Here is a 13656-nt window from a genome sequence, read left to right as displayed (position 1 = left end):
AGCAAATGGTAGCGAGAACACAGGGTTATTGTGTTCCTTCCCTGGTCCTACATTTTCCTCTGATTTTGGGCTTCCACCATGCAGACACCATTTGGTCACATGCGGGATACAGACATAGAGGGAACAGAATACTTTCATATGTATTTGATATATATTTTATCTTTTTGTATACTAGTGACTTCTTTTTTTTTTTTTTAGAGAGCGAGAGATCGGGGGAGAGACAGCGGGAGAGGGAGAGAGAGAATCTTAAGCAGACTTCCTACTGTATGCGGAGCCCGATCTGGGGCTTGATCTCAAGACCCTGAGATCATGACCTGAGCTGAAATCAAGAGTTGGACGCTTAACACACTGAGCCACCCGGGTGCCCTTACTAGTGACTTCTTAAAGAGCCAGAAAGAGACTTGATTTGAGAATGGAATAGACTCCAGGTTTAGCAGAAAGATGGAACAAGGGAAGAAGCTAGTAAAACTAACCAAACCAACCAACCAACCAACCAGACAACTGACCCAAAGCTTCTTAAGTCCTCTCAAGTGTCTGAGTCAATGCTTATGATAGGAAAATTACTGTTGCCCTTGTTAACCAGTGAATTTGACCTTGATTCCTGGTAAAATTCTTAAATAGATGCTTTATAAGAACATGTGGAAATCTCATAAGGAAATATCACCAGGAGCTATATAATGCTAATTATAATGTCAAACCTCACATAATGGCCCTTATTGGTAGTATTAATAATTTAGTAGATCAGGAGAAAGGAGTAGAAAAAGGACATAATTTTGATAAAGCTTCATAGAAAAGATGATGACTGTGAGCTTAAAGATAACACTTTTAGTTTGGCTACTATAGACCAAAATTATTCATTAATGACTCTGAAAATCTGGAGAAACATGTCTAGTGAAAAGGAGAAGGCTTTGTCTTCTTGTCTTCTTCACCTGTTTTGGTAGTGACCTCGATAAAGAGTAAATATGCATGGCTCTCATCAAACTTCAGATGATATGAAACAAAGAGGGGAAACCAATATTATAAGTGATAGAATTATAATCCAAAATAATCTTTTCTTTGGAATGCTAGACTAAAAACAAGATGAAATGTAACAGGGGCACCTGTAAAATCTGCTTGTAGGCTTTAACTATCAGTTGAAAAGTAGCCATCTATGTGAACATGATTTGAGATTTTTATTGACTATTATGAGTTAAGACTTTGGAACTGTGAAGTATGAGGAACATATGAAGAATGTGGACATGTTTACTCTGGAAATGACAAAACAATGGGAGACTATGATAGCTATTTTCAAGTATTGGAAGGATTCTTCCTGCCCTCCCCCCCAGGACTTATTTATTTTTATAGCTGGAAGTTTGTACCTTTTGACCACCTTCATCCAATTCCTTCCTCCCTCCCCCTACCTCCCCTCACCCCACCCAGAAGGATTCTTATGAAGAGAGACTATAGTTAGCCCATAGGTGATCAGAGGGCACAACATGGACCAAGGGGTGGTGGTGGTGGTGGTGGAAAACCCATACGCACCTACCTGTGCTGGTTTGAAAGAGGTGATTTTTATGGGGCTGACTATTGTTATTTATAGCATGATTTTTGGGTATTAAAATAAAATAAGGCTCATTGGACAAGGTCAGAGGGGAGGAAATGAACTTTCTTCCTAGAGGCCCCAGAAGTTGGCAAATAATGGGTCCCTTCTTTGAAACCTACTGGAACAAACATTAGACATTTTAAAAATATCGCAAGCTCTCTTCCAAATTTGTTTAGGCTGGGTCAGAGGTGGTTCTCTCTGTTGGCAGAAAGTAGTGTTGAGCCAGATGAACCCTAGATACGCAGATTCAGTGGAAAGGGAGCCTGATCTGCTGTGGGCTTTGAGTCAACTCCTTCTCTCCTGGTTGTCTTACCTCCAGACTAAATTCTTCTACCAGCTGCCAGCTCTGTGGATTTTCTGCTTTTCTCTTATGGAGGCTCCATGTTATTGGCTTCTCCTTACTCCAGGGTGCTCACAGAAGACTGTTGTCCTTATCCTCTATGTGCTTCTATAGACACTACTGCCTTTTCTGAGAGCAGGGCAGCCTCCTTCCCTTATGGGGGTTGAAGAAGAGCTTCCTTGGGGAGGAGATGTAGCTTGGAGCCACCTGCAGCAGCTGCATCTAGGTTTTGGTTCCAGGGGAATGTTCTGGTCCACCAGGGACCACATCCAGGTGTTTCACTCAAATCTAATGACCTCTTTCTTATGAGATAGGGAAAGACTGGAAAGACATAAGAATAGCCACAATTAAGAACATTTATCTAATATTTTATAACTCACAAAGCAAATATTAACTTATTTAGTGAGTATCTGATGCTCAGAATGAACCCCAAGGTGAAATGCTGTGATTTGTTCCTGCAGCATTGGGATGGATTATCTAGAATTTGACTTCTAATGGCTAGATTAGCAGTCTTTCTATTGTGGCATGATTTAGGACCTGGGGTCCTGCTTTAATCTCTTAGCAGGGAAGAGGCAGGAGGAAACTGCTATATAATTCTGTAGATAATTTGTTCTGTTAGTTTGATAATTTAGCATCACGGATTAATATAAAACCAGGTCAGGTGCCATCAAGGTAGGAGTGCCAGATACTAAATGCAGCTGAATGACAAATGTGAAGAAGGAACCCTGTTGCAGAAATACAGCACCGAATTCCTTCCACATGAGGCCAGGAAAAGGACAGCACAGGGTCACGGCAGGAGCTGGGTCTTTCCAGTAACAGTCTAGGATGGCCCTTCCTGGAAGAAACTGGACAAGTGTCTTACCTGACAGGTGAAAGGCAGAGTGGAAAAACTCGGATGAGGAAAAGGTGACCTGCAAGGAATTAATTAGTATATTCTCTTTGAGGGAGTAGTTGAGAATAAAATATGTCTGCCCAGGTCTTGGGTTGTGTAAAGAGCCTGAGGGATATGTCAGGTGAGAAAGAGAAGAATAAGAGCCTTTCTACCTAGAAATAAACCTTGTGTTTATTGACTTAGAATTTATGATAATTGTAATAAAAATATTAAATGTGTACTTAAAATTTATTTTAATTTCAGCTCTTTTTCTGAAGTGTTATCTGTGAGTTTAAAGTGGAAATAAAGGATCTATATGCTGTTTTCTAGGTATCAGATTAAGATTTTGTATAAAAATGTGTCATAACATTAATTCAAGAAATAATTACCGAGTATTTATGACCTGTCAGGCACTGTTCTAGACTCTGGTATACAGCAATGAACAACAACAAAATTGGTTTGTAGAGTTATCTATTTACTACTTTCAGTTACCCATGCCTTGATGATGAGTTCATATTACCTGATAAGACAGCCCCTTCACCCAGAGCCAGCTCTCTGGAATGCAGAAATCCTCCCTGGGGAAAAATTCACCTTCATAGGACAAGATACTTTTTTTTTTTTTTAAGTTTGTATGTTTGTTTATTTATTTATTTATTTATTTAAGTAATCTCTATACCCAACATGGGGCTTGAACTCACGACCCCGAGTTGGCTCCCCAAACTGAGGCAGCCATGTGCCCCTAGGACAAGATTCTTGTATCTTTCATCCCAACTCACTGATATAAACATCAATTATGAATGGAAAGGATATAGGGAGGAGGATGTGGTAAAACCAGATAGCAAAATAACTCTACTGAAAGAGACTATTCATTGAATAGTCTGTATGTGCTAGGCACTCTGAGTTTTACAAAACTATCTCCCTGAAGTCTCATAAGAATCATGGGAGGTAATTATTATCATTATCTACAGTTTATGTGTATCAGGCAACCACAACCCAGAGAGGTCATGTACGCTGTGCAGGATCATGAAGTTAGTAAGTGGGAGAGCCAGAATTCAATAGTGACATTTCATAGTGTTGCCTTTGGATAACTGAAGAGATGGGTAAATATAAGAGAAGAAAACCGTGATGGGTTGGCCTGGAAATATGATTAAGCTGGTCCATAAAAGCTATCTTCAGATGCTTGCTACCTCCTGGTTGGAAGTATTGTGGAACAGACGCACAGTCTGCACACAGGTGTACAGACATACATGAAATGTACCTAATTTGGATCCTGCTGATTGCCCAAATTTCATCCTGGAAAAAATGTAAAATGAGTATTATCAAACAATGGCCTCAGTCATTAACAAACAAAGTCTCAATAAAGCACTCTTAAAATACCTCACTGTGAGCAGTGAGACCTCCTGGTGAACCCTGCAGGATAAACTTGTTGCACAATGTGTTTGCAGATAATTACATGAACTAGTATTCTCAGTAAGGCTGTTAGTTAATCCAATAAAATGTTGGAGGATATTTAATAAAGATAAAGTTTGGTTTTGGAATAACTGATCATCCTGCATCATACTTCCTGAAGGTAAGTAGATAGGCCAGTTGTCTTTCAAGACAGTTGGATCATGGCATTAAAAACATGAGAAGAACACACACACATTAAAATAACTCCATTATTTAAAAATATATTTCCTTCTAGGGGCGCCTGGGTGGCTCAGTTGGTTAAGCGACTGCCTTCGGCTCATGTCATGATCCTGGAGTCCCGGGATCGAGTCCCACATCGGGCTCCCGGCTCGGCAGGAAGCCTGCTTCTCCCTTTCCCACTCCCCCTGCTTGTGTTCCCTCTCTCGCTGTCTCTCTCTCTGTCAAATAAATAAATAAAATCTTAAAAAAAAAAAAAAAATATATATATATATATATATTTCCTTCTAGTTTTTATGTGTTTTCCTTCCTAGTTTTATGCTTTTTTTTACATAGTTGTAACTATGATCACATATATAACTTTAATCCTAATATTTCACCTAACACTTTATTGTAATCATTGAATATATCCCTTTTTAAAAATATTCATGCAGGGGCACCTGGGTGGCTCAGTTGGTTAAGCATCTGACTTTTTAAAAAATATATATTTAATACTTATAATATTATTCACAGAGTTCTTGGCTGAATGAAGTATTTTGAGGTTTCTATTGTTGAGAAATTTGAGGTTCATGTTGTCTCTTTTTCAGTCCCAAAAGCTCCGTTTTGAGTTCTCCAGGCTTTGGTGGAATTTCAGGTATTGTCAGGTCCGGCCGGTCCTACCCGTGCACAGCTTCGGCCCCGGCGCACGTGGTCAGGAGGCTGGCAGCGAACGTTTTCAAGGAGGTGGCCCAGGACACGCCCGCGGGCACGGTTGGGGGGCGCAGAATGCACCTGCGTTCCGCCGCGGGTCAGAGGGCGAGCCGCATCTGACTCTTGATTATGGCTCACGGCATAATCTCGGGATTGTGAAATCGAGCCCCGTGTTGGGCTCTGCAGTGGGCATGGAGCCTGCTTGGGATTCTCTTTCTCTCCCTCTGCCCCTGCCCCCCACTTGCACACACACACTCTCTCTCTCTAAAGAAAAAAAAATAAATAAAAAAACATAAAAAAAATCATGTAATATTCATTATATAGACGGGGCACAATTTGCCTCTAACCATTTTTTCATTGAAGCTTTGAGTTGGGAGGGACCCTAAACCATATATATTCCAACATTTCACTAAGAAGGAGGGATATTTATCCTCTTTTTATATATTTCCACTGATAAGAAAACAATATATTTTGGGTATCTCATTTATTCAACAAATATGTATTTTGAACCCCATAATGTGTTAGGCGTTACTGGATGGTCAAGAAGAGGATCTTTTCTCCTGTAGGGAATTATGATACAGTGAGGATTTGATAACTGCCACAAAAGAGCTATGGAGTTTATTGAACTTGCAGAGAAAGGAGTAAAGGAAGTTAATGGAGTGAGGGGAATGTGAACTAGAATTTAGAGGGTAGCAAAGAGCTTATAAAGTTAAAAAGAAGGGTAAGGGTTTTCAGCTTCCACCTATTAAGCAGTGACTGCTACCGGCCTAGCTCTCCTCATGCAAACAATTACGTGATGGACAAAACAGGAAATATCTGTTTTCAGCTATTGGAAAACATACAGCACGAAACTATAATCCCTGAGAGAAGAGAAACGATTGAAGTGAGCCCTGCCATTACCTTAGCTTTCTGCCTTTACACACTTTTGAGATCTGAGATCTAGGAAGGCAGAGCATGATTATATTGCTGAGTTGAAGAGACAAAAATTAGAGTTTGGGGAGGCAAAGATTGAATTGTGTGGTAGAAGAGGAGGGAGGTATGCAGAGAAAGACTTCTAGAAACCTGTACAAGGATCTGCACAAGACTTGAGCTGAATATTGCTAGGAGCTGTACATTGAGTAACTACTGGCACTGGTCCAGGGTGCAGACATTTGAGTTCTGATCAGCCAGAGCGGAGGAATCTCACTGAAAACTGGGAGCATTCCTTAGATATGTCAGAAAGGCCACCTTTTAGGAATAGGGTCGAACTAGCTCAAGAATAAAAGCTAATCTAGACCTGCTATAACAAAGTTTAAAAACTGGGTTTGTAAAGATTAAACTGAACCTTAAGTATCTTTCTTTTTAAAAATTGTAACATAGTTGACTCACACTGTTACATTAGTTTCAGGTGTATAACATAGCGATTGGAGGGGCGCCTGGCTGGCTCAGTCAGCAGAGCATCCGACGCTTGATCTCAGGGTTGTGAGTTCGAGCCCCACACTGGGTGTAGAGATCACTTAAATAAATAAAAACTTAAAAACAACAACAAAAAACCCATAGTGATTCAACAAGTCTATACATTATGCCAAGCTCACCACAAGTGTACCTACCATCTGTCACCCTATAATGCTATTACAATACCATTGACTATATTCCCTATGCTGTACCTTTTATCCTGTGACTTATTCATTCCATAACTGGAAGCCTGCCTCTCTCCCTGCCCTTCATCCACTTTGTCCATTCCCCCACCCCTCTGGCAGCCACCAGTTTGTTCTCTGTATTTATGAGTCTGTTTCTACTTTTTGTTTATTTGTTTGTTTTTGAATCTCAAGTATCTTAACTGTCTACCAATACCAAGCCAAAACTCTTTTTTCAAAAGATTTATTTTATGTATTTATCTTAGAGAAAGAGAGGAAGAGAGAGAGAGAGAGAGAGACAGAGAGAGAGAGATGGAGAGAGAGAAAGAGCATGAGCAGGGGGAAAGGCAGAGGGAGAAGATCTCAGGCAGACTCTGTGCTGAATGTGGAGCCCAATATGGGGCATGATCCCATGACCCTGAGATCATAACCTGAGCCAAAATCAAGATTAAAATGCCTAATCAACTGGGCCACCCAGATGCTCCCCAAGCCAAAACTCTTTAAAGAAAGACAACAAAATTGAGACCCTCAACAACATAACATCCACAATATCCAACATCCAGTAGAACAATTAGTAGAAATTCAAAGAAGCAAGGAAATGTGAGCACTAGGCAAAGAAAAATGAGGCAATAAAAGATACCAGCAATACTGCAGAAAAGGAAACCCAGACCCTCCTTCCCCCGTGGAGACAAGGATTTAACAACAATATAGGAACCAATTGTCTTTGTGAGAAATCCAGAAACCAGGTAAGAGACGCCTGGATGGGGGCGCCTGGGTGGCTCAGTTGGTTGAGTGACTGCCTTCGGCTCAGGTCATGATCCTGGAGACCCAAGATCGAGTCCCACATCGGGCTCCCTGCTCAGCAGGGAGTCTGCTTCTTCCTCTGACCCTCCCCCCTCTCGTGCTCTCTCACTCTCTCTCTCAAATAAATAAATAAAATCTTTAAAAAAAAAAAAAAAAAAAAAAAAAAAAAAAGAGACGCCTGGATGGGCACCTTCCTGTTAGGAGTTCCGTTTCTCTCTTCTGCTTCAGCTACTAAATGGCTGCCTTCTCCACCACTCAACAAAATGACAAATCTGAAACAACATAAACAGGGGAAGTCTAGTGCTTTACTTCATTAGAACATGGCAGACCCAATGGGATGGGAGACCCTGCTACTTCCAGGTTCAGTGAGTATGTGAAATATCCTGCTTCGGGCCTGGGTGGCTCAGTCGGTTAAGCGTCTGCCTTAGGCTCAGGTCGTGATCCCAGGGTCCTGGGATCGCATCCCATGTCGGGCTCCCTGCTCAGCGGGGAGCCTGCTTCTCCCTCTCCCTCTGCCCCTTCCCCCCTGCTTGTGCCCTCTCTGTGTCAAGTAAATAAATAAAATTTAAAAAAAATATTCTGCTTCAACTCTCCTGCTGGTGACTCCATGAGACTAGCTTGCAGCTTCCATTCTAGCCGGAGACAGAGCTGCCTTGAGTCTGGGTATAATGACACCAACCTGCTTTCCTAGTGGCTATGAAGAAATGTATCTTCAACTAACTGATTTCTTATATTTGAGGAAGAATGGTGGATGTTCGTAGGGATCAGCATTTGTTGTTTTGTGAAATTTGAAAGTTTGTGTTATTCCAGTGTATTCCTGAAAGTGGGCATAAACTGTTAATGTCCAATCTTTTGAGACGAGCAGACCCCAAACATGGGTCAACAAGAAATAGATACATTTTTGGTTTGAGTGGCAAAGGCTATTCTCCGTAAAAAAAAAAGGGGGGGGGGTGTCAGGAGAGAGAGAATAGATAATAGAGAGAGATTCTTACATCCCAGCCAAACACAATGAAGCCCCAGCAGGAAAACTCTTGGCATTCTCTCACTAGAACTCTTCTCAGCATGGCATGGCATGGCTGGTCTGATTGGGAGGAAACCCTCAATTCCTGACTCCTTCCTTGGGAAGCAAAGGAGTGGAACGTACATCCAATGTGCTGATTTTTTTGGGCTCTGCTAAGGGACTGGTTTCTGGCTTGCCTTAATCTAAGCACTGATAGGAGTAGGATGTCAGGTTGGGGGCCTTTGAAAACAAAGGCATTCAGCATGGCTTGGTCAGGCACCAGAGTTTGCAGTACCACAGGAAGACACTAGGTGGAACTCTAGTACCGCAACTTTCTATACCCCCAGCGAGGCTGGCTATTGCAGACAGACACAAGCAGATCTCGAGTAGTTAACTCAAATGTCTACCAGCAAGTAAATAAATAAATACATTGTGGTATAGTCATACAATGGAAAACTACTAAGTAATAAAAAAGAATGAATCATGTTTCCACACCGTAGCATTGGTGAATATAAAAGATACTATACTGGGTGAAGGAAGTCAGGCACAAAACATGATTTCATTAGCGTGAATTTCTAGAACAGGCAAAACTTGTTTATAGTTACAGAAATAGGATCAAAGCTTACCTGGTACCAAGGAGGAGGCACTGACTGCTCAGGGATATGGGGAAAACTTTTGTAGTGATGGAAATGTTCTGAATCTTGACTGTGGAGTGTATATATTTATCAAACCTTAGCAAACTGTACACTTAAAATACGTGCATTTAATTATATGTAAATTTTCCCTCAACAAAGGTATGTAAAAATCTAAGTTAAATTCAACCTGAGTAGAGGAAAGGTTGAATTGTCAGAGCTCCCACTGTTGTCAACTCAGAAGTGGTAAGAGTTTCTTTAAGAATAGAAATCATGTTACTGTTTCCACAGGCTCCCTAATCCAGCCTTGCTGAAGGGTGAATGCCACAGGATTCCTGACCTTTATGTGTCTGCCCTGTTTCCAACTGCCTGAATACCAGCCTGTTACTACATTCTGCTCATCTTTTGAAATCTCTTTTGGGTTTTGATGTCTCCTTCTTACCTATCTACTTCTCACCTGATTTGGACATCCTGGTACAGATTTCCCAATGCCTGTCACATACCCTGGAGGTTGCTCTTGTTTTCAGACTGGCCTGGTATCTCTTCTATCATTCTGCTTCTGACATACATTCAGCACAGTTTGGTTCTTTGTAATAAAAACATTCACCTGTACACTCCATCCACCCTCAAGGGATAGTTTCTTCTCCTTCTTCTTTTTTAAAAAAGATTTTATTTATTTATTTGACAGAGACAGACACAGTGAGAGAGGGAACACAAATAGGGGGAGTGGGAGAGGGAGAAGCAGGCTTCCCGCTGAGCAGGGAGCCCGACATGGGGTTCGATCCCAGGACCCTAGGATCATGACCTGAGCCGAAGGTAGACGCTTAATGACTGAGCCACCCAGGCGCCCCAAGGGTTAGTTTCTTCTTGAATAGAGTTGGAAAGTGGGAGTTTTATCTTACCTTCCTCTAGAGCCGTGTTTTTGGGAGTTATTTCTCAGCTGAAAGTGCTGATTTCTACTATTTCCACCTTTTAAAAAAATTTTGTTTATTTATTTGAGAGAGACAGAGAGAGAGTGACAAAGATAGCGAGAGAGAGAGCAGGAGAGGGGAGGAGAGGGAGAAGCAGGCTCCCCGCTGAGCAGGGAGCCTGATGCAGGACTTGATCCCAGGACCCCAGGATCATGACCTGAGCTGAAGGCAGACGCTTAACCGACTGAGCCACCCAGGTGCCCTACTATTTCCATCTTGATAGATCCTGACTGAATTCTCTGATGACCCTGGCCAGGAATTTCCAGGCTACTTCTCTTATTTGGGCTCTGCCCCCTTTCCATGGGCATCAGTGTGAAGGCTGACATGAATGAGTAAATTACATATTAGTGCTCGGTTTTTACTTTTCAGAGCACTGCCATGCAAGACTGGATGGGTATTTCCAACATTCTTTTTAAAAGGTTAGGGTATCAAAGGAAACTTAGATTACTGATTTGATACTTTTCTTCCTTTCTAATAGAAATATTTAATGCTATAAATTTCCTTCTATGCACTGCTTTAGCTGCATCCCACAAATTTTAAATATTTCTTAATTTCCCTTAAGATTTCCTCTTTGACCAGTTGATTATTTAGAAGTGTGTTCTTTAATCTCAAAATCTTTGGGAAGTTTTCCATATATCTTTCAGTTACTGTTTTTTAGTTTAATTTTGTTATGATATTTTAGTTCTATTTTTTGCTTATATGTTATTTTCTTATTCTATCTTATTCCTGTGTGGGTTTGGAATTTGTATATTATATTTATATTCTTTTACAAGTTGACCTGAAAATTCTACCAATATATTTTCAATAAAGTTAACTAATAACTTAACCATTGTCTTATACAAGACCTTAGAGGGGCGCCTGGGTGGCTCAGTCGTTAAGCATCTGCCTTTGGCTCAGGTCATGATTCCAGGTCCTGGGATCGAGCCCCGCATCGGGCTCCCTGCTCCGCGGGAAGCCTGCTTCTCCCTCTCCCACTCCCCCTGCTTGTGTTCCCTCTCTCGCTGTGTCTCTCTCTCTCTGTCAAATAAATAAATAAAATCTTTAAAAAAAAAAAAAAGACCTTAGGAAACTTTTACTTTGAATATTGCCTGACTTACATTATTTTCAATAATTTTAGTTATGAATATCTAGCCCCACAAACTAGATGTTATTATTCTTTTTTTTTAATTTTTTTATTGTTATGTTAATCCCCATACATTACACCATTAGTTTTAGATATAGTGTTCCATGATTCATTGTTTGTGCATAACACCCAGTGCTCCATGCAGAACGTGCCCTCCTCAATACCCAACACCAGGCTAACCCATCCTCCCACCCCCCTCCCCTCTAGAACCCTCAGTTTGTTTTTCAGAGTCCATCGTCTCTCATGGTTCTTCTCCCCCTACGATTTTCCCCCCTTCATTCTTCCCCTCCTGCTACATTCTTCTTCTTCTTTTTTTCTTTCTTAATATATATTGCATTATTTGTTTCAGAGGTACAGATCTGAGATCCAACAGTCTTGCACAATTCACAGCGCTTACCAGAACATATACCCTCCCCAGTGTCCATCACCCAGTCACCCCATCCCTCCCACCCCACCCCCCACTCCAGCAACCCTCAGTTTGTTTCCTAAGATTAAGAATTCCTCATATCAGTGAGGTCATATGATACATGTCTTTCTCTGATTGACTTATTTCGCTCATCATAACACCCTCCAGTTCCATCCACGTTGCAGTAAATGGCAAGATTTCATTCCTTTTGATGGCTGCATAATATTCCATTGTATATACATACCACATCTTCTTTATCCATTCATCTGTTGATGGACATCTTGGCTCTTTCCACAGTTTGGCTATTGTGGACATTGCTGCTATAAACATCGGGGTGCACGTACCCTTTCGGGTCCCTACTTTTGTATCTTTGGGGTAAATACCCAGTAGTGCAATTGCTGGATCGTATGGTAGCTCTATTTTCAACTTTTTGAGGAACCTCCATACTGTTTTCCAGAGTGGCTGCACCAGCTTGCATTCCCACCAACAGTGTAGGAGGGTTCCCCTTTCTCCGCATCCCCGCCATAGATGTTATTATTCTTATTATCTTTGTTACACATCATGTTCCCTAGGAAACAGATTGTGAGAGGGTAGTATAGTCAACAAATCTTTGACAAAGAAGTCAATATTCAACAAGGAAAAGATAGTCTCTTCAATAAGTGGTGTTGGGAAATCTAAATATAATTGTGCAAAAGAATGTGAATTGGACTTTTATTTTATTACCACTCATGAGTATTAATTCAAAATGTATTAAGGCTTAAATGTAAGACCTGAAATGATGAAACTCAGAAGAAAACATAGGGAAAAATCTCCTTGACTTTGGCCTTGGCAATGATTTTCTTTCTTTCTTTTTTTTTTAAAGATTTTATTTATTTATTTATTTGACAGAGAGAGAGACAGCGAGAGAGGGAACACAAGCAGGGGAAGTGGGAGAAGGAGAAGCAGGCTTCCCGCTAAGCAGAAAGCCCAATGCAGGGCTCGATCCCAGGACCCTGGGATCATGACCTGAGCCGAAGGCAGACGCTTAATGACTGAGCCACCCAGGCACCCGGCAATGATTCTGATATGACACCAAAAGCACAAGCAACAAAAACAAAAAATAGGGGTGCCTGGGTGGCTCAGATGGTTAAGCGTCTGCCTTCGACTCAGGTCATGATCCCAGGATCCTGGGATCAAGCCCCACATCAGGCTCCTGGCTCAGCAGGGAGCCTGCTTCTCCTTCTTCCTCTGCCTCTCCCCCTGCTCATGCTCTTTCTCTGTATCTCTGTGTCTCAAATGAATAAATAAGATCTTTAAAAAAAGGGGTGCCTGGGTGGCTCAGTCGTTAAGCATCTGCCTTCGGCTCAGGTCATGATCTCAGGGTCCTGGGATCGAGCCCCACATCGGGCTCCCTGCTCGGCGGGAAGCCTGCTTCTCCCTCTCCCACTCCCCCTGCTTGTGTTCCCTCTCTCGCTGTGCCTCTCTCTTTCAAATAAATAAATAAAATCTTAAAAAAAAAAAGATCTTTAAAAAAACCCAAAGAAACAAAAAATAAACAAAAAATTGTCTCTTTGTTTCTCTCTCTCAAATGAATAAATAAAATCTTTAAAAAAATAAAAAAGTAAAAAAATTTGGACAGATATATGGTAGACTGTTAATATGAGTTATGGGACAATGTGTGGCAGGAAAGAAGTGAGGACAGGGAGAAGGAAACCAATCCAAAAAGGAAAGGAAAAAAAGTACCACAATAACAAAACACAGGATGTAATTTTTAATTGGAAGTGTTGATGTAAAATTATATAAATATGTTTATTTTTCTATTTTCTGTTTTTTTTAAAGTTTTTATTTAAGTCATCTTTATAACAAATGTGGGGCTCAAACTCATGACCCTGAGATCAAGAGTTACACGTTCTTCTGACTGAGCCAGCCAGGCGCCCATGTGTTTGTTTAAAAATAGACATTTTATAAATTAAAAATGAGGGCACCTGGGTGGCTGAGTTGGTTATGTGCCCGATT

General features: G+C 41.1%; 1 pseudogene; it reads right to left on the bottom strand.

The window, feature by feature from the left end:
- Nucleotides 1-4958: 4958 nt before the first annotated feature.
- On the bottom strand, nucleotides 4959-5252 carry LOC118546248 (ubiquinol-cytochrome c reductase complex assembly factor 6 pseudogene; annotated as a pseudogene).
- Nucleotides 5253-13656: the final 8404 nt, after the last annotated feature.

This window comes from Halichoerus grypus, chromosome 6 (genome assembly GCF_964656455.1).
Source record: "Halichoerus grypus chromosome 6, mHalGry1.hap1.1, whole genome shotgun sequence".
Taxonomy (NCBI): Eukaryota; Metazoa; Chordata; class Mammalia; order Carnivora; family Phocidae; genus Halichoerus; species Halichoerus grypus.
This window is presented reverse-complemented; position numbering and strand designations above follow the sequence as displayed.